This window comes from Oncorhynchus nerka, linkage group LG21, assembly GCF_034236695.1.
Source record: "Oncorhynchus nerka isolate Pitt River linkage group LG21, Oner_Uvic_2.0, whole genome shotgun sequence".
Taxonomy (NCBI): domain Eukaryota; kingdom Metazoa; phylum Chordata; class Actinopteri; order Salmoniformes; family Salmonidae; genus Oncorhynchus; species Oncorhynchus nerka.
In genome coordinates this window covers 321,093-342,538 of record NC_088416.1, presented here as the reverse complement: position 1 = coordinate 342,538, position 21,446 = coordinate 321,093, and the positions used below count along the sequence as shown (strand labels likewise).

The 21,446-nt window shown below is 39.3% G+C and overlaps 1 protein-coding gene across 1 annotated transcript in view; it reads right to left on the bottom strand.

Annotated features, from left to right (window-relative positions):
• Positions 1–19,516, bottom strand: part of LOC115103668 (activating transcription factor 7-interacting protein 1-like) — a 53,705-nt gene extending 34,189 nt beyond the window's left edge. Inside the window, exon 1 of the mRNA XM_065006155.1 lies at positions 19,435–19,516. The gene's annotated coding sequence lies outside the window, so the exon portion shown is untranslated. The remainder of the gene's footprint in view (positions 1–19,434) is intronic.
• Between the last annotated feature and the right edge of the window lie 1,930 nt (positions 19,517–21,446).

Sequence of the window (21,446 nt, the reverse complement as noted above, 5' to 3'; positions counted from 1 at the left end):
GTGTGTTTTTCAATTAGTGGCAAGGTGGGAGGAGCCACGCGACATGAGCTTTGATCAGTGTTCATATCCCAGTATTGATCAGAGACAGTTTGTGGTTTTATCGCCTTTTACAGTTCATTTTCTAAGATCCTCATTTGACTCAATTAGCCGGTTAACTAAGAGGAGAAAATATAGGTAGATATGAAGGGATCACTTTCCTGTTCAAGCTCGTGTTCTTGTTCTGGTGCCAATGATGATTCAATATCTTTTTCACTTGTCAGACAAAAAGTTTACACATTCTAAATTGTAGCAAAGCATTGCTGCTATCACAATACTTAAGGTTTCTAGTATTGTCCCCCAACTGTTCAGACCCTCTCACACAAATAGCTGGACAAAAATATCTAAATGTAAAAATGTGCATATTTTTTATACCCCCCCCCCAAATACAAATGTTCCTAAGACAAAACACACAATGACCAAATACAACGCCATTAGTGTTACATAAATAACACAAAAAAACACATTATCTACGTTTTGGAAGCATTGTTAGCGTAGCACTCTTTAGCGAACAAACAAAAAATAGAATACTGAAGTGTAGATATTGGTCAGAATAGAATCATTTGGGTATAGCTGTTTAAAAAAATATATATATAAGAAATTTAAGTAAACCTTGAAAAGGAGTAGTCTGGAGAAGTCCTTCCGTTGGACAGAGGTCGTCCGCGTGATTAGTTTAGCTGTGTTGAGGGAACTAGCAACAGCAGAGGAAGTAAGAAAAATAGCGGGAGGGTGGGGGGGACTGAGGTCAGAGGTTGTGCACACGGGCGTACAGTGAAACCATCACAATCTCATCGCTAAACACAGCCAGCACAGGCAACACTGACTCAGCACAGGCTGACTAACTGCACAATGTAACACCCTCAGAACAAAAAGGTTGTGAACAAAATTATTTTTTGCCTTTAGAATTTACCTCACAACGGCCATCTTAAAAGTTACTACAACAAATGCAAAATATACTACTTATTTAGTAACTTGGCAGAAGCATGCAGCACAACTTCTTTTTGCCCGCAAAAAAACAGGCTAACAGCAGTCACAGCCTGACACACTTAGCGGCCACCCCTCCCCACCCACCCTAGCAGTCTGCAGCAGCAACCGTTTAATTAAAACACCAGAAATCTAGACTAAAAAATAAGGACCTTTAACTGTTATGTTAAAAAAAAAGCCAGAGAGAGTATATAACCTTAGACACGATAGTCAAATGTACAGTGCCATGCGAAAGTATTCGGCCCCCTTTAACTTTGCGACCTTTTGCCACATTTCAGGCTTCAAACATGAAGATATAAAACTGTATTTTTTTGTGAAGAATCAACAACAAGTGGGACACAGTCATGAGGTGGAACGACATTTATTGGATATTTCAAACTTTTTCAACAAATCAAAAACTTAAAAATTGGGCGTGCAAAATTATTCAGCCCCCTTAAGTTAATACTTTGTAGCGCCACCTTTTGCTGCGATTACAGCTGTAAGTCGCTTGGGGTATGTCTATCAGTTTTGCACATCGAGAGACTGAAATTTTTTCCCATTCCTCCTTGCAAAACAGCTCGAGCTCAGTGAGGTTGGATGGAGAGCATTTGTGAACAGCAGTTTTCAGTTCTTTCCACAGATTCGCGATTGGATTCAGGTCTGGACTTTGACTTGGCCATTCTAACACCTGGATATGTTTATTTTTGAACCGTTCCATTGTAGATTTTGCTTTATGTTTTGGATCATTGTCTTGTTGGAAGACAAATCTCCATCCCAGTCTCAGGTCTTTTGCAGACTCCATCAGGTTTTCTTCCAGAATGGTCCTGTATTTGGCTAGATCCATCTTCCCATCAATTTTAACCATCTTCCCTGTCCCTGCTGAAGAAAAGCAGGCCCAAACCATGATGCTGCCACCACCGTGTTTGACAGTGGGGATGGTGTGTTCAGGGTGTTGCTTTTACGCCAAACATAACGTTTTGCATTGTTGCCAAAAAGTTCAATTTTGGTTTCATCTGACCAGAGCACCTTCTTCCACATGTTTGGTGTGCCTCCCAGGTGGCTTGTGGCAAACTTTAAACGACACTTTTTATGGATATCTTTAAGAAATGGCTTTCTTCTTGCCACTCTTCCATAAAGGCCAGATTTGTGCAATATACAACTGATTGTTGTCCTATGGACAGAGTCTCCCACCTCAGCTGTAGATCTCTGCAGTTCATCCAGAGTGATCATGGGCCTCTTGGCTGCATCTCTGATCAGTCTTCTCCTTGTATGAGCTGAAAGTTTAGAAGGACGGCCAGTTCTTGGTAGATTTGCAGTGGTCTGATACTCCTTCCATTTCAATATTATCGCTTGCACAGTGCTCCTTGGGATGTTTAAAGCTTGGGAAATCTTTTTGTATCCAAATCCGGCTTTAAACTTCTTCACAACAGTATCTCGGACCTGCCTGGTGTGTTCCTTGTTCTTCACGATGCTCTCTGCGCTTTTAACAGACCTTTGAGACTATCACAGTGCAGGTGCATTTATACGGAGACTTGATTACACACAGGTGGATTGTATTTATCATCATTAGTCATTTAGGTCAACATTGGATCATTCAGAGATCCTCACTGAACTTCTGGAGAGTTTGCTGCACTGAAAGTAAAGGGGCTGAATAATTTTGCACGCCCAATTCTTCAGTTTTTGATTTGTTAAAAAAGTTTGAAATATCCAATAAATGTCGTTCCACTTCATGATTGTGTCCCACTTGTTGCTGATTCTTCACAAAAATATACAGTTTTATATCTTTATGTTTGAAGCCTGAAATGTGGCAAAAGGTCGCAAAGTTCAAGGGGGCCGAATACTTTCGCAAGGCACTGTATCAATGTTTACGAGTTGTACAATTGGACAGATATCAATCAATTCAGGGATCAATTATTCTCCATGTGCCTTTACACCAGCTGGGCTTGAAAGTAACTTTTTTTTGCCATTTTTTACATGTCCAAAAGCTCAAACACTTCTTCCAAAAAAAAGGCCTGTGACAATTTTCACATCATTGTATGACGCAAGGAACCACATAGAGAATCAGACAAAAATGTTGGCCACACTCAGCCTAATGGCTTCTTCGGACGTTCAAGCCTGTCTCAAAATACAACACTACCGCTTCAAGGCTCTTCTGGAGGATGGTTGGCCATTTTCGGTAGCCAATAAAATATTGCACCATTACAATTACAACCAAATACTTTGTATGTCTTTAGAAAATAATTGCCTACAGGGCTCGTCCTGTCGTCCCTGGGACGATAAACAATACATTTACAGTTTAAAAACAGACCCGGGGAGAATTCTGGGATGACAGATCCAAAATTCATACAACCACTGTAGATTAAAAAATTGTAAATAATAATGAGGCTGATGGAACAGATCAGACCATTTAGCATAAAATGTTGCTAAAGTTAAAAAAAATCTTATTATAAGCTCAACAATGGCGCACATGGCTGTTGGATATGCGCAAATGTTCTCAAATGCAATTAGCAGGAAAATACCAAGTGGTTTTATGTGACAGAGAAGAAAATATCCGTTAGAAATTAAGAAAGAGGGGAGATCTAAAGATGCATCAACTAGCATTGGTTACTAATATGACACATAAAACTTCCAAGTTTTAGACAATTACATTTATGGTTAAATAGTTTCAAAATGCTTCTGCTCAGATTCAAGGTGTGTGATCTGGCAACAGGCACAGTCCTTCACTCTCCAGTTTTGTGACCATTTAGTCTGAACAAACCCTGCCTCGTGTAGCCTATGTCAACAGAATCAAGCCTTTAGATGTTAATGTTAGGCAAATTATCCTTCAAAATATTTGTCAAACATGACGGCCACTTAGCCTATATTTATGCAATTAAAAGTCTCATTAAAACTTTGCTAAATTTTCTGGCGTCTCCCTCATGTCAGCATAGGTTTGGACATGATGTGCATATCACCTACCCTGTGACATGTTGTTTTTTAAATTTATGTACATGAAAAATTGATTTGAATATTAAAGCCATTGTCTATTGAATATTGTATCAAGGCCCTCCTTGTTTGATATTGTGAATTTTGTGTGATTTGTTTTACTTGTCCATTTGGACAACCTAAATTTATATTCTTCTTGTCCGACAATTAAAATTTAAAAAATCCTGGACAAGAGGACAAGCATTTATGTCGAGCCCTGACCAGTATGGAATATTAGGCCAGCTGAGCACACTATAGATAGAAAAGTTAAACACAAGTACATGTCCTGGTAATCCGTCTGGCCCTGCGGCCTTGTGAATGTTAACCTGTTGTGTGTTTTTCATCTGCGTTACCGAGCATGCGCTGACCAACTGGCAAATGTCTTCACGCTGACCAACTGGCAAATGTCTTCACTGACATTTTCAACCTGTCCCTGGCAGTCTGTAATACCAACATATTGCAAGCAGATCATAGTTCCTGTTCCCAAGAACACTAAGGTAACATGCCTAAATGACTACCGACCAGTACCACACACGTCTGTAGCCATGACGTGATTTGAAAGGCAGGTCATGACTAACATCAACACCATTATTCCAGTAACCCTAGACCAACTCCAATTTGCATACCGCCCCAACAGATCTACAGATGACACAAACTCTATTGCACTCCACACTACCCTTTCCCACCTGGACAAAAGGAACACATTCATTGACTACAGCTCAGCGTTCAACACCATAGTGCCCTCAAAGCTCATCACTAAGCTAAGGACCCTGGGACTAAACACCTCCCTCTGCATCTGGATCCTGGACTTCCTGATGGGCCGCCCCCTGTTAGTGAGGGTAGGTAACAACACATCTGCCATGCTGATCCTCAACATGGGGGCCCCACAGGGGTGCGTGCTTAGTCCCCTCCTGTAATCCCTGTTCACTCATGACTGCATGGCCAGGCACGACTCCAACACCATCATCAAGTTTGCCGATGACACAAAAATGGTAGGCCTGATCACTGGCAGCGATGAGACAGCCTATAGGGAGGTCAGTGACCTGGCAGGACAACAATCTCTCACTCAACGTGATCAAGACAAAGGAGATGATTGTGGACAACAGGAAAAGGAGGGCCGAGCATGCCCCCATTCTCATCGACGGGGCTGTAGTGGAGCAGGTTGAAAGCTTCAAGTTCCTTGGTGTCCACATCACCAACAAACTATCATGGTCTAAACACACTAAGACAGTCGTGAAGAGGGCACGACAAAACCTAGTCCCCCTCAGGAGACTGAAAAGATTTGGCATGGGTCCTCAGATCCTCAAAAGGTTCTATAGCTGCACCATTGAGAGCATCCTGGCTGGTTGCGTCACTACCTGGTATGGCAACTGCTCGGCCTCTGACCGCAAGGCACTACAGAGGGTAGTGCGTACGGCACAGTGCATCACTGGGGCCAAGCTTCCTGCCATCCAGGACCTCTATACCAGGCGGTATCAGAGGAAGGCCCTAAAAATTGTCAGACTCCAGCCACCCTAGTCATAGACTGTTCTCTCTGCAACCACACAGCAAGCGGTACCAAGTCTTCTACTACTTCTACTTTTACTACTACTACTACTTTAATGCTACCTACATGTACATATTACCTCGACTAACCGGTGCCCCCGCACATAGACTCTGTACTGGTACCCCCTGTATATAGCCTCCACATAGACTCTGTACCGGTACCCCCTGTATATAGCCTCGCTATTGTTATTTTACTGCTGCTGTTTAATTATTTGTAACTTTTATTTTACATTTTTTACTTAACCCTTATTTCTCTTAAAACATTGTTGGTTAAGGGCTTGTAAGTAAGCATTTCACTGTAAGGTCTACCTACACATGTTGTATTCGGTGCATGTGACAAATAAAATGTGATTTGAATTTGAATTTCTGAGAAGAAAGTGAGATGATAATTGATAATTTAGTTAATAGGCCTATAATTACTAATGGCAATATCAATACTATGATAAAGTAAACACCAATAAAAACATCATTCTTGAGAGGCAGGTCTAACCTGTTTTCTGTATCTTCCATAGTGCTTGGATTATGAGATGAAACCAAAATTAGATCATTTAAAATTGCTGCTGATATTACAGTTATTCAGTAGAACACTAGCGAGCTAATAGCTCACTGCGTAGTATGCCCATCCCCCACTCCCTTCCTCTTTCATAGACTGCGTGAGGACTGCCAGCAGAAACTCAAAATGTCCGCCAGTGCTGGTGCAATGGACAACCAGGTTTAGCACTTGGCAGCTGTTGACTGAAACATCAACTTGAGCAAGAGGACTAGAGTTTAAACTCCTCCTACTTTTAGGTATCATTTTACTCTTCGCATAATTATACATAAAATAGGGAATGTATCGAACGATCACAATTTATAACATTCTTTGTGTGTTCTATGGACTCCTATTGCTAACAAAGAAATCAAAAGAACGCTCACTCTTTGATTGAGATACTTATTTGACCAAAATGTCCTTTGAATGGAAGATGAAAAATAATATGTTCAGTAACATTTTGCCATCATAACTTTACTATAATAATTATTAACATGTTATTTTCTCATCTCTGATATGATACAAAATGAATAAAATCACTGCTATGTTACAACAGCTCTGTTAACATTCCAATGTAACTGCACACTGTGCGTAGGCTTCCCCTCACCACTCCTCTTTCATTACACGCGTTCCGGATTCACTGCAGAAAAAAACAAAATGTCCGCCAACTCTGCTGTATGCGCAGCCAGCCAGACTGAGCCCCCACACACTGCTAACTGAACACGCATCCAATCCACTGTAGTACAACAGTGCATCAACTTACATCACCTTCATGTTAATATGTTACCTGCTCTGTATGCCAATTTTGCACAGGCTGTTTCGTTAGTTTTTATTTGTATAAAAAAAAGTAGGTTAAGTTTCTTTTTCAAAGTAGTTATGATGTACTTCCTCATCCATCCCACATAATTTTCTGTTAGGTTATGCTGATCAATTAGGTTAAATGTATTTAATTTGGGTATATTTTCTCCTAAAAGTCCATGATGCGGTTCAAGCTAGTCCTCCGCTGTACTATATACTACAGTATTTACTGATTGATGTGGGCCATAGATGATTGGTTTCTGGTCTGCAATAGCTGTAAACTGTCCACTGTTTACCTCCAAACTGGAGGAAAAAGACTCCTCATCACCATCTTGTTCTTGCTTCTATTCCTTTGGTAATATTTGTCTCCTCTGACCAACCTTAGTGATTTACTAGGCTAGTAGTACTTGACTAGTACTGTGTTCTGTTCATAGCTCACAACAATTCTAGAGGAGTATGTGGCTACACAGCAGCACAACAATTCACAGAATCTCAAAAGGCTTGAAAATTCATGGGCACATCTGTGATTGCAGCGCATTATAAATATATTTCCAGTGATCTGCCCATTCCTGAATTCATCCATATGACAACACAGGCACTGGCAAACATCTCAAAATTACTAAGGAGGTATACAGGTATGCAATTCCTCAAGTACTTGTAAAATACTGCTGATCTTTCAATCATTAACAAAGGGCAATACAAAGTTAAATTAAATACAAAAAAAACCTGTCACACAGCAAGACAGGTTTGGTCAAACAAAAAGTTGGCAGAGACGGGCTGGGCTCCAAGCCATAGTCCAAGCTACAGTTTTCTTTTGTGACCGTTTTCTCCTGCTGCATCCTCAGGTTCCGTTTTCAGATCTCTCCCAAGACACAGGCAAAGGTAGGCTATCAGTCTCAGCAATGTCGAGTAAACATTGTATGTTAAATTTCACAACTGATCTGGCTGAGGTAGGTGGTCTGCAGAAATCAAGAATTCCTGCTCTTACTTTTCACTGCCTCGACAAGAACAAATTACTGTTGACAGCCTCTGAATAATGAAACTTTTGTTAACTCGATCCAAGATGATTTTATATTTTGTATTGAACCTTTATTTAACTAGGCAAGTCAGTTAAGAACAAATTCTTATTTACAATGAAGCCCTACCAGGGAACAGGGGCAGAACGACAGATTTTTACCTTGTCAGCTAGGGGATTTGAACCAGCAACCTTTCGGTTATTGGCCCAACGCTCTAACCACTAGGCTACCTGCCGCCCCTATACCTTTCAAACCCCAGGTGTGTTTTTCAATTAGTGGCAAGGCGGGAGGAGCCACGCAACATTAGCTTTGATCAGTGTTCATATCCCAGTATTGATCAGAGACAGTTTATGGTCTTATTGCTTTTTGTACTTTTTATAGATTCCCATAAGAATCCATTAGCCAAGAAACCAATATGAGAAAACATTGGTAGATATAAAGATATTACATCCCTGTTAAAGCTCCTGTTCTTATTCCGGTGCCAATGATGATTCAAGACCTTTTTCACTTGTCAGACAACGATTTTTACACATTCGGACTGGTTGCAAAGCATTGCTGCTAATACAATACTTAAGGCTTCTAGCATTCTCCCCAAAACCTCTCATGTTCTCACACACAAATAGCAGGGCATGACAATCTAAATGACAAGAATTATACTTTTTTACTACAGAAAATATATACAAATATTTTCTCCTAATACAAAACAGCACTACTGTAAACATTATTATTATTATTATTTAAATAAATAACACTAAAAATATTATCTACGTTTCGGAATTGTGGCTAGCATAGCACTACTTAATGGAAAATAATATATAGTTAAAGTTAAATACTGATATGTAGGCCAAGATCATAGTCAGAACAGAGCAACATCATTATAACTGTACAACAGTTTTCAAAAAAAAGAAAGAAATTCAAGTAAACCTTGAACAGTAGTCTGGAGAAGAAGGCCTTCCGTTGGACAGAGGTCGTACGCGTGATTCGATTGGCTGTGTTGTTTGTACTAGCAACAGCAGAGGGAGGAAGAAAAAAAGCGGGAGGGTGAGGGGGACTAAGGTTGGACTGTTCCATCTGTTTCAGCATAGAGTGTTCTTGTGCAAGGCTGTGCGCACAGTGAAACCATCAATCTCAGCCTCGTGGCTCAAGACAGCCAGCACAGGCAACACTGACCCAGCACAGGCTGACAAACTGCACAGTGTAACACACTCAGAACAAAAGAATGGAAACAAAATGATTTTCCCCCTTTGGGATTTACCCCAGTGTAGCCATCTTAAAAGTGATTCAAACAAAAGCAAAATATACTTTTTTTTGTAACTTTGGCAGAAGCATGCAGCACAGACTGCTTTTTGCCCGCAAAAAAAAACAGGCTAGCAGCGCAGTCAGTACAGAGTGCACAGCCTGACACACTTAGCACCACCCCTCCCCCACACTAGCAGTCTGTAGCTGCATGGAAAATTACAGCCTAGCTAGGACTAAACCATTCTGACGGGGGGGGAGAAGATTTCTCCAACTAGAGAGGGTGCTAGAGAGAACCGTTTAATTAACCACCAGAAATCTAGATTACTTCCGTCCTAAAATAAGAACGCAAATGAAAATAAGGACCTTTTGCCGTAATGTTCAAAACAAGCCTGAGAGAGTACATAACGTTAGACACCATAGTCAAATATATCAACGTTTACAAGTTGTAACATTTGACAGATATCACTCAACAATCAGGGATCAATCATGTTCCTTGTACCTGAACATATCACTAGCCACTTTAAACAATGCTACTTAATATAATGTTTACATACCCTACATTACTCATCTCATATGTACAGTGGGGCAAAAAAATATTTAGTCAGCCACCAATTGTGCAAGTTCTCCTACTTAAAAAGATGAGAGAGGCCTGTAACTTTCATCATAGGTACACTTCAACTATGACAGACAAAATGACACATTGTAGGATTTTTAATGAATTTATTTGCAAATTATGGTGGAAAATAAGTATTTGGTCACCTACAAACAAGCCAGATTTCTTTCTCTCACAGACCTGTAACTTCTTTAAGAGGCTCCTATGTCCTCCACTCGTTACCTGTATTAATGGCACCTGTTTGAACTTGTTATCAGTATAAAAGACACCGGTCCACAACCTCAGTCACACTCCAAACTCCACTATGGCCAAGACCAAAGAGCTGTCAAAGGACACCAGAAACAAAATTGTAAACCTGCACCAGGCTGGAAAGACTGAATCTGCAATAGGTAAGCAGCTTGGTTTGAAGAAATCAACTGTGGGAGCAATTATTAGGAAATGGAAGACATACAAGACCACTGACAATCTCCCTCAATCTGGGGCTCCACGCAAGATCTCACCCCGTGGGGTCAAAATTATCACAAGAACGGTGAGCAAAAATCCCAGAACCACACGGGGGGACCTAGTGGATGACCTGCAGAGAACTGGGCCCAAAGTAACAAAGCCTACCATCAGTAACACACTACGCCGCCGGGGACTCAAATCCTGCAGTGCCAGATGTGTTCCCCTGCTTAAGCCAGTACATGTCCAGGCCCGTCTGAAGTTTGCTAGATGGATGATTGGATGATCCACAAGAGGATTGGGAGAATGTCATATGGTCAGATGAAACCAAAATATAACTTTTTGGTAAAAACTCAACTCGTCGTGTTTGGAGGACAAAGAATGCTGAGTTGCATCCAAAGAACACCATACCTACTGTGAAGCATGGGGGTGGAAACATGCTTTGGGGCTGTTTTTCTGCAAAGGGACCAGGACGACTGATCAGTGTAAAGGAAAGAATGAATTGGGCCATGTATCGTGAGATTTTGAGTGAAAACCTCCTTCCATCAGCAAGGGCATTGAAGATGAAACGTGGCTGGGTCTTTCAGCATGACAATGATCCCAAACACACCGCCCGGGCAACAAAGGAGTGGCTTTGTAAGAAGTATTTCAAGGTCCTGGAGTGGCCTAGCCAGTCTCCAGATCTTAACCCCATAGAAAATCTTTGGAGGGAGTTGAAAGTCCGTGTTGCCCAGCAACAGCCCCAAAACATCACTGCTCTAGAGGAGATCTGCATGGAGGAATGGGCCAAAATACCAGCAACAGTGTGTGAAAACCTTGTGAATACTTACAGAAAACGTTTGACCTCTGTCATTTCCAACAAAGGGTATATAACAAAGTATTGACATAAACTTTAGTTATTGACCAAATACTTATTTTACACCATAATTTGCAAATAAATTAATTTAAAATCCTACAATGTGATTTTCTGGATTTTTTTTCTCATTTTGTCTGTCATAGTTGAAGTGTACCTATGATGAAAATTACAGGCCTCTCATCTTTTTAAGTGGGAGAACTTGCACAATTGGTGGCTGACTAAATACTTTTTTGCCCCACTGTATATGTATATACTGTACTCTATATCATCTACTGCATCGTTATGTAATACATGTATCACTAGCCACTTTAAACTATGCCACTTTGTTTACATACCCCACATTACTCATCTCATATGTATATACTGTACTCGATACCATCTACTGCATCTTGTCTATGCCGTTCTGTACCATCACTCATTCATATATCTTTATGTACATATTCTTTATCCCTTTACACGTGTGTGTATAAGGTGGTCATTTTGGAATTGTTAGGTTAGATTACTCGTTGGTTATTACTGCATTGTCGAAACTAGAAGCACAAGCATTTCGCTACACTCGCATTAACATCTGCTAACCATGTGTATGTGACAAATAACATTTGATTTGAACACCAGTATAGAATATTATGGCAGCTGAGCACACTATAGATAGAAAAGATACACAAGTAACACAGGTGAAAGTATAAAAATATAGAAATAACTTAATTAAGAAGGCCTGTAATCACTAATGTCAATAGCAATACAATGATAAAGCAAACATGCATAAAATAATTATGGTAATCGATAGATTACTCATTCTTGAGTCAGGACTATGTTTTCTGTTTCTTGCCCATTTCTTGGATTACAAGATGAAACCTAAGATCATTTAAAAATGCTGCTGATATTACAGTTATTCAGTACAACTAACACTAGCCAGCTAATAGCTCACTGCGTAGTATGCCCATCCCCCACTCCCTTCCTCTTTCATAGACTGCCTGAGGACTGCCAGCAGAAACTCAAAATGTCCGCCAGTGCTGCTGCTATGTGCAGCCAGGCTTAGCACTTGGCAGCTGTTGGCTGAAACATTCACTTGTGCAGGAGAACTAGAGAGATTATACTCCTCTTACTTTAAGGTATCATTTTATTCTTACCATAATTATACAAATGGGGAGTGTACCGAAAGACCGCACTTCATAACCTATGCTAACATTGAAACCGAAAGATCGCTGACTCTTTGAGATACTGATTTGAACAGAGACGTTCCATGCTTTTTCAGCTCTCATGCAGTTTACAGACCTACTCCAGTATCAAGCATTTTTGATCACAGTTTTTTTTTACATAAAGCTGACAACATACTAGGTCTCTTGTCTGAACCAATACAAACAACTGACCTATATTGTCATTAAAAAAATTAAAATAAATGCATTGGGCTTGATTTATTTCAGTCTCCCTCTTGTCTATCATGGATAAAAAAAACAATGAAAGTTTCTCAAGTATCTTCAAGGCAAATAAGATTGATGTGTAATCTTGTCGCAAATGAGATTTTGTGATGTGTAATTTAGATTTATAACCCTGCCAAACCCCCAAAAATCCCTGGCATCTTTATCCACAAGGTTGTTCTATTCCAGAGGACCCACAGTGATCTGTCTAAAATCAATTGTACGTTGAAAGTCCAAATATTGCTAATTTGAGAAATTCCTTGCTAACCAGCTACTACAAAAAAATATAAGTCGAAGTAACCTACCGACATAGGGCCTTATAAAATTTGTTTTATTTTTTGCCCGATTCGTTTAGTTTTTTCCCAAATTACGTTTCCCCCCTAGGGGTAATAACCAGGTTTTCACTCTCAAAAATCACACATTTATTTATAGAAAAACAAAAGAAATGGGATATTCTAAGTCCACAACAATGCTTAAACCTCATCAGGATACTACTCGGGGTCTGAGAAAAATAGAAGACATTTTGATTTTGGGGTGTAGTTACCCTTTAATGCACCAGCAAGATACCTTTGTTTGGTTAGCAACATTTCTCTAGCACTTTGCAGTGTGTGCAAAACAAAATGGCCACTGGATTGATGCAAATAATCATGATATCATTCTACCAGGTAGGCATATATTACTTTGTAGTTAACATTTAGTTTTTTTTTAAGGAAAGCCTTCCATCCCTATCAGAAGGTTATCATTAGCATCATCGCTAATTGCTACACAAAGTGTAGACATATGCACGCACCACACACACACACAGAGGGGCATTCCTGTGTCTTTTCAGAAAGTGCAGGAAAATACAAATCACTGATGGATTTTGTTCATGTTTTATGATTAATTTGGGCAATTTAATGGATTTACTAATAAGTTCAATACATTTAGTTGATTTCCTACTAAGTTCAATATATTTTTGAATATTGATAAATTCTGTTTTAATATCTGGATTCAGTAATTCTGTACCTCGTTCTCCTCAATGCAGATTTTATAGGGCCCTATACTAGTAACTGATAGTGGTGCAATCATTAGACCCGAGCAACACAGTACATATACCACTACATTACACCCTGGGGGTTCTGTGAACACTTTTATTATAGATCTGCAAGACTGTACATAATAATCTTTACTGGTCTAATGAGTGCCATGAAGTATTTTATTCAATAGCAGTTCATGGCTTTATGTGAATGACTCCTGTGAGAAGCAGAATAATAATTGTTATAAATTATAATTAGGCCTGATTCTCATCCATAATGCAGGTTGGTTCATGTGTTCCTCGCTGACAATGAACACATAATTTCTCTCAAGTTTGTACATCAGACATTTTGACACACATACACAAAAATGTTTTAAGTATTTAAATAACCACTGTTTAAATGACCTTGGGATATAAAACAATCAATGATTCATGAAATGTCCAAAGCACCAAAGACAAACATAAATATTGACTCAAGATCACATTGGGATCACGTTCCTCCCCCTGCTCTCTCAATCAGGTCGTTAAGCCAATCCAGAAGCAGTGTAAAAGGAACCAGCTAGAACCTGCTGAAACCAGTTTAAGCAATGTTATTTAGACAAGGGAAGAATCATTCAATACTCTACTTCCTACTTTACAGTGTTAACGCCGACCTTCAGTTTTGAAGAATTCTGGCATGAATAGCCCCGGGGATCCAGAACAAGGAGTGATATATGGCATACGTTTCCTACATTAGCCTACAGGCATATTAGATAAATATATGTAAGTGACTAGCCTACATTGCTAACTGACCACAAATGGGATTAGGCTAGTACAAGACGTTATGCTGGTGTTAGGCCTATATTTCTGTTATGTAAAGTACCATTAAAGATGTCTATCACATGAACGGGTAAAACGTTCAGGGGTGGGGTGGAGTGGTTGCACCTTATAGTTCTGTTATAGACTTGACCTGTAGGCCTTCACACAAATGTTACTCCACAAATCCTGTTAAGTGTAGGCTATCTTGAGTGAAATGTTGCGCTCGTTTTTTATGCTGCCCATCCCACACACGACAGTTCTGTAGCGACTCACAGCAACAGTCACAACGTGGAAGCAGTCTTCAAGAGGTCCAACCTCACTCACTAGCCTAAATATTTCCGGATTGAGATGAAGTACATAACACATATTTTCAAATACTACGCACACAACTGGTATTCTGAGCTTTCATACTTCTGAACTAAATACCTTCCACGATGCAAAAAAACTAATGGAATCACAGAATACAGGCATCTGAATGGTATTCCGATTATTGTAATGTCTGTCAAATTTGAAGGCCTAAACTGTACAACAAAGCACTGATGAAGTGAGTATCTGGAGACTGTTTTCCTCCCAGGCCAGACAGGGGTTCCTTGCTTTGCTACTGATTGCCCACACAGAACTGATTGCACATTTCTCATATTTGTGCTGCATTGGTGTCAGTCCCTCCCTTGGGTTATGTTCATCCATAGACTGGCTGTTCGATTGACTGAAACTGGTTGATTAAGGAGTGTCCTGTGTGGCTCGGTTGGTGGAGCACTGCGCTTGTGTCGCGGGTTTGATTCCCTCTAGGGCCATTCACATTAAAATGTATGCACACACTGATGTAAATCACTTTGGATAAAAGTCTGCTAAATGGTATATATTATTATAAGGCTAGATCATACTCTGGGTCCCGAGACAGGTTGGGTATGACTGATCAGGGTTGGTGAGGTCGCTTGAGGCAGACATCTTGGTTTGACAGAAGGTGAGAGGGATTGTTTCGAACCAGTTACAGTCCAATACTACCACAAACAGTTAAGTGTCTTGTTGAACCAGATTGACAAATTTACCAAAATAAACTCAACAACGTCTTCGTTAACCAAATTCAAAAGTGTCTATGTGGAGAAACTCGTCATGCTATCGTTATATATGAAAAACTTATAACAGTCAATTCTACAAAGTTATTTATCTGAAACTAGGATGACACGACAATGTCTCTTCTTGACACAAGAACGCGTACCTATTTTTTCTTACAGAAATGTGCATATGGTTTATTGACATCAGGTAATTATTCAACAATGATGTATTATTTCAAAGGTAATTCATCTAGCAATAGGGTGATTCCACATCAGCGAAAAATATTTGAGGTATATCAGATTTTTCAGGTAATTCTCACATAGAACTTCATTGGGATTAAAGACATTTGAAAATACTTTTAACATTTGTATCACTAACCATTTTTGAGAAAAATCACGATTAAAGTGGTCATTTTAGACTCTTTTTAGACCGATACACGCCTCCTGTAAGACACAATGATTTGTGAACCGTACATGATCCAGACAACATCTTCCTCCTTATATTGTTCTCTCAAATATGGAGTATGTGTACATTCCAAAATATCATGTATGGTTCATAGATCATAGTCTTACAGGAAACATGTATAGGTCTAAAAAAAAAGGCCTTAAATGTACACTTTCATCATATGATTTGTGATACAAATGTAAAAAAAAAAAAAAGTCAAACATCCTTCCTCCCAATGAAGTTTCTATGTGAGAATTGCCAAAACAAATATTTTTCGCTCCCGCTGGCATGGAATCGCCCAATAGCTATTAACTAGTCAATATAAAATATTAATATAGTCTATGACAACTGCAAAAGCCTAGCTTTTGTCCTGAATTCTGCCTCCTTTTCAGTTAGCCCCGAAACCGCAGGCATATGGAAGCCTGGAAAAGCAGTGGGGGAGGGATAACTGTCTGCAGGACTGTACCATCTTCCTCAGAGGGGAGACTAAAGTGGATGAGGGGGCATACACACTTGGTGTGAACGAACTGGAACTACTGGTACTCATATTTACAATGAAACGTTCAAGGTAATAAACTACTTTACACGAGGGAACTGAAAACCCCCCAGAACAAATGCAATCTCAAGTCTCTACACAAATGAACATGAACTAACTCACCAGTGTGCCTGAAATAACTTATTTTTAAATCCCAAATTTGCCTAAAACACACACACACAGAAAGTTGCACCAATTGAACAAATATACAAAACAAAAACGCACAACTATCCAGTAAACGATTGGTCTACACAGGAGACGTTGGAACACCCCTCCCCCTCACAGACAGACTGTGTACTGAGTGGAAAAGTACAGCAAACCAAGGCCGTACCACTTTAAGAAGCCAGGGGGGGTTGAGATCAAATAAGAAGACAAGAGGGGAGAGTAATGCTTGAACATTAAAAACACATTTTTTTACGTTCAAAAATATTATTTTTATAAGAAACTATACCAATAATAGGTGTTTCAATATTTATCAAAAACAACTTGAAATAGTTCACGTTAAAGGAGATTGCGTATTAATTCTGTAATTCTACGTACACCTTATGTTACACTAATAGACAGACTACCTCAAAACCAATGTGGTTCCAAACTCATTACAATGTGTAAAAAACATCTAGGCATACCTGAAACGATGCTTCCAGGGGTGCACTAGGTTTCTTCAAGCATGAACAGCCTTTCACGTATGCTAGTACATACAGTGAGACGGGCATTCCAATTCCAGCACAAAATATGTCTCCAAGAGAGATGTGTCTGCCCTCGATGTAAGTCACACAGTTTACATTACTGTTCATTTTAGGACTGTGTGGAAACAGAAGAAAAGCTCATTCTAGGCCTATGCCCACGTGTAATCTGATAATAATCTTTCCAATGTAATGAAAACGTGTTTGGGAAAGTAATTGTGTCTGTTCACCATCATTTATATTTTCGTAGACCTAAGAAAGTTCCAATTGCAATAGAGAGCACATTGGGAGCAGATATTCAACATTCCTTCCACACAGCCAACAAGAACAAAAATGGCAGTACTCTTCAAAGACCCAAGACTTTGAAAGTGATAGATTGTCTAAAATGTTATCATATATAATTATTATGCATTTCCTGGGAGGCTAATGCAGCTAGCTGAGTGCTAACTATTCACTATCTCATCCCCTCCCCCACACACAAACACTGCGCTGCCACATTTTCTGACGGTGCCACTTATTACTGCAGCAACTCAAAATGGCCACCATAGTTGCTGTTAGCTAGGTTTTTTCCATGTGCTTGATCCCCAATTTGTAACAATGTCAGGGAATACTTTGCAGTCACATTAAGGTTGCTTCCTAAAGTTCCTACTGGTGCTGAATTAGACATATGCTAAATGTATTTATGTCCTACTCATACATTTTACATGTTATTGCTGATGTTAGAGCGAGACTCCTCATACAGTAGCTCGAAAGAAAAGATCCTGACCAGTCTTGTCCATTTCTTCCCTTTTGTCATTCAATGTTGTCTGTGTTTCCATAGTGTGTGTACCAATACTTTGTCTCAATATCTCATGGTAGTTTGACATTACTTGCTCTTTGTTTGGTTGCTAGTTTTGAAAAGAGGCTATCAGTCTGATTACTAAAATGATTTAAGCCAGATAACCCCTTTCATTGTAATACTGCAACATCTCAACTGACACCCTCCAGCATCACCCGATCCTACATAGGCTTCTTCCATGCTTCCCTGCAAACATTTTATAAATCTTTTAATTTACTATCATTGATAATTCCTTTTGAAACAAATTCCTTGCTTCATTTATAGAGCAAGAAGCAACATTTATTGTTATAGCCCCAGTGACTTGCACTCACAACTTTGTCAATGTTTGGTGGCCGTCATGGTTATAAAGAAGTTGTCAAGGTTTGAAGGGGATCACATCATCCCAACCAATGGGGTTGTCTAGATTCTGAGTGCTGGATCAGTGGTTCTCAACTGGTTTTTCCCCGGGACCCATATTGAACCAGGTTGTCTCAGTTGCGACCCAATATTCGCATTGCCAAAACACAATCTGAAAAAATGTTTTATGCTATATTGATAGTAAATGCAGCAATTACGACAAGGAAACAACATTCCCACCGCTTTCATTTTCAAAAATACAACTTTGCCCATGTCCTTGATTAAGAATGTTAATAAACTCACTTGCTTTAGACCACAAAATCAACCAAAATAGTGTTGCTATACTACACATGTTCTACCTGGTTTAAGTCAAGATTTTATTTTATTCCAGACACCCGCGACCCACTCAAAACCTCCTTGGGTCACGACCCATCAATTGAGAATCACTGGGCTAGGTTATGATGGACTATAACCTGTAGATGGCGTGTGCATTTCCAAATTTTGACACCAAATAATATAAAGTATGGTAGTTAGCGTGCCAACAAGCTATGCTGTGTAACAAACCGCTTTAGCTGCCTAGGCTTGCAACATTCACTTGTACTTGATACATGTTTTCGATGAAAGCACATTTTTGTCTTCAAAGAAACATAACATTTTGGGCAGCAACAAAAAATGTACAGCCAAATACAAAGCAAACATAAGAAATACTAAATATAATTACATTTGCAGCTATCTTTTGGTAGATATATACACACACACATATATATAGTGTGTGTATAGACAGACTTCAAAAATAAATATATATATACCAAAATATATATATATTTAAAAAGTGTGTGTGTGTATATATATATATACACACACACACACACACATCTTAAAAATAATAATATAATAAATATATATATATAAATAAATAAATTAAATGTGTGCTTGTGTGTATATAAACACACATTTTTTAAATATATATATTTTGGTAGATATATAAAACACACATATATCTTTAAATATATACAAACAATTGTAGTTCTCTACTCAATAGCCAAAAATCTAAAATGATTTTGCTAACAGTTAACGTTAGCTAGCTAGCGCCCCCCTTCACCCCACCTCACTTTTTTTCACGTCCATGTCCCTGCCAAGACCAGTCTACATCGCAAGCTAATGTTTTACACTTACTCGTTCAAGAACATGACAGAAAAAAACGAAACGTCTATTTTATAGAGAAAGTGACACATTTTAAATAGACAAAAATAAAACTGTTGGAATGATCTGTAAAAACAGTTAAGACAGCTAGCATGCTAGCTAACTCACCGATGCTTCTGAATTCTGCCTGTTTCCCGCGAAATAGCCGGTATCCGCACGAGCTGAATGTGCTCCTCGCTCACAACATCGGTTTATAATGTGCAGAGGATCGCAAACTGAACCAAGGGAAAAAACGTAAATATGAGCGTGATAGTGACGCGGACTCGCCGGCTTGAAAGAACACCAAAACAAAACCTGTGCATGCAGACTGTTCTCAGCGACTACAGTCAGTCATCCACCACTGTGTTGCCAGCTCCTCCTCCTTCGTAGTCAAGGGGAGGGGGTTGAGTGCGTGGGAGCAGTCTAGGCACCTCCTACTAGATGTCGTCCATGACAGAAAACAACGTGAAAGCTGGTAGGAGTAGCTTTTTAAAAAAAATCAAGTACAGTATGAATACTGTCGTCCATGAAGGTTTTTTTTAATTCAACAAGGTAAGTAGAAGTTGAAGGAAATTATATGTCTTGAAGAGAGAACAGAACCATTTCTAACTTGATTTTCTTAGATCTGTGAGGGTAAGAAAGTCTTGTGTAGACTTTCACAGACTACCTGATCGCCTGAGGGTATGCAAGACTTGTGTAGACTTTCACAGACTACCTGATCTACTAGGAGAATAGACAGTATTAGTCACAAGACCGCCATAGTGGAAGAGCTAAAAACTGTTTTCTGACATGGCAAGAAGATGGGGTGTGGTCTTGTCTGATGGGGGAAGGATGGGGGAAGTATGAAGGGAGCAGGGGTGGAATTCATAAGTGGGAGGAGTCTGTTTAAGAACAGTGGCAACACAAGTATACTAAAAACAGTTTATAATTATAGTAAAGTATAACATCTTTGGTGGAAATTATGTATTGTACTTTTTTTTATTTTATTCATCCCACATCCTAGAAAAGTTTCAGCTGAAACTCCAGTGCTTGTAATCTGTGGGCTCTCTTTGTAGCTGTTAAGCATTTAAACTGTTCAAAAGCTATAGTTGTTCATAGTAGCATAGCAACATAAGTGTCTAAAAACCAAATTGTCTATAGATAGTGGTGATTTGTTAGTTTTGTGGCTTCAAATTTAGGATCTAAATCAAAAAGGAAAAAGGAAGAAACAAAAAAAACAGAAAGGTAAGACTCGTTTTAGGCCAGACTGAACTAAAAAGATGCTCAACTGCTTCAAGTGCTAAATTGTTCTGATCATAGGTTAATTTGATTTAGTAGACCTATATGTACAACATATGCATCCAGAGCCAAAATAACATATGCAAATTTATTAATCATTGGGAAAAATTACATTTACTGACATTTACTCATTTTCGCACATCCCATGAGCTAATTTCAGGTCGGCCATTTTGTCTCACTGGCCCCTCTGCAGGCGAACTCATTTTCAATTAAAATGTCTGCTTGTGCCACTGTAGTTCCACCAATGACCAAAATAGGTATTTAAAAATATATATGTGATTAAAATGTTTATGCCTGAAATGTCTGGAATTTGATTTATCATATTAACACGTTTTCTTGTTTAGCTACTGTATTTCATTTGTTTGGTTAATCTCCTGGTTTGTGTGTTTTTCTGGAATTGATTATATCCACTTTCCCTAGCGAACCACTTTATTTTTTTTGGGGGGGGGGGGGGGGTTGATTTATTTGATTGAATCACCATGTTAAAAATCTGTCTTGCACATACCCAATCAGAACTAAACTGCCTATTCTTTATAATTGTTTCCCCCCTCACTGCTAAAACTTACTGCATCACAATTCACTTGGAGAAAAGGGTACACGCATACACACAGTCAAACATACACACAGTCAAAACACCTTGCTATACATACAGTTCATCAGTGAGAGAGTGACTGTAATATGCTCCTCCCCTTTCTCCACAAAGGGAGGGGGTGCTTCCAGCCCTAGCCAGCTGTGTGACAAACTTAAGCAGAACTGGCATTGAAAAACAGACAGACAATGGGCACCTTCAAGCCATAGAGATAGATAGAGGACTCATCTTTATCATTGCATCATAGCGTCTGTGACTGCATTGGGAGCGCCAT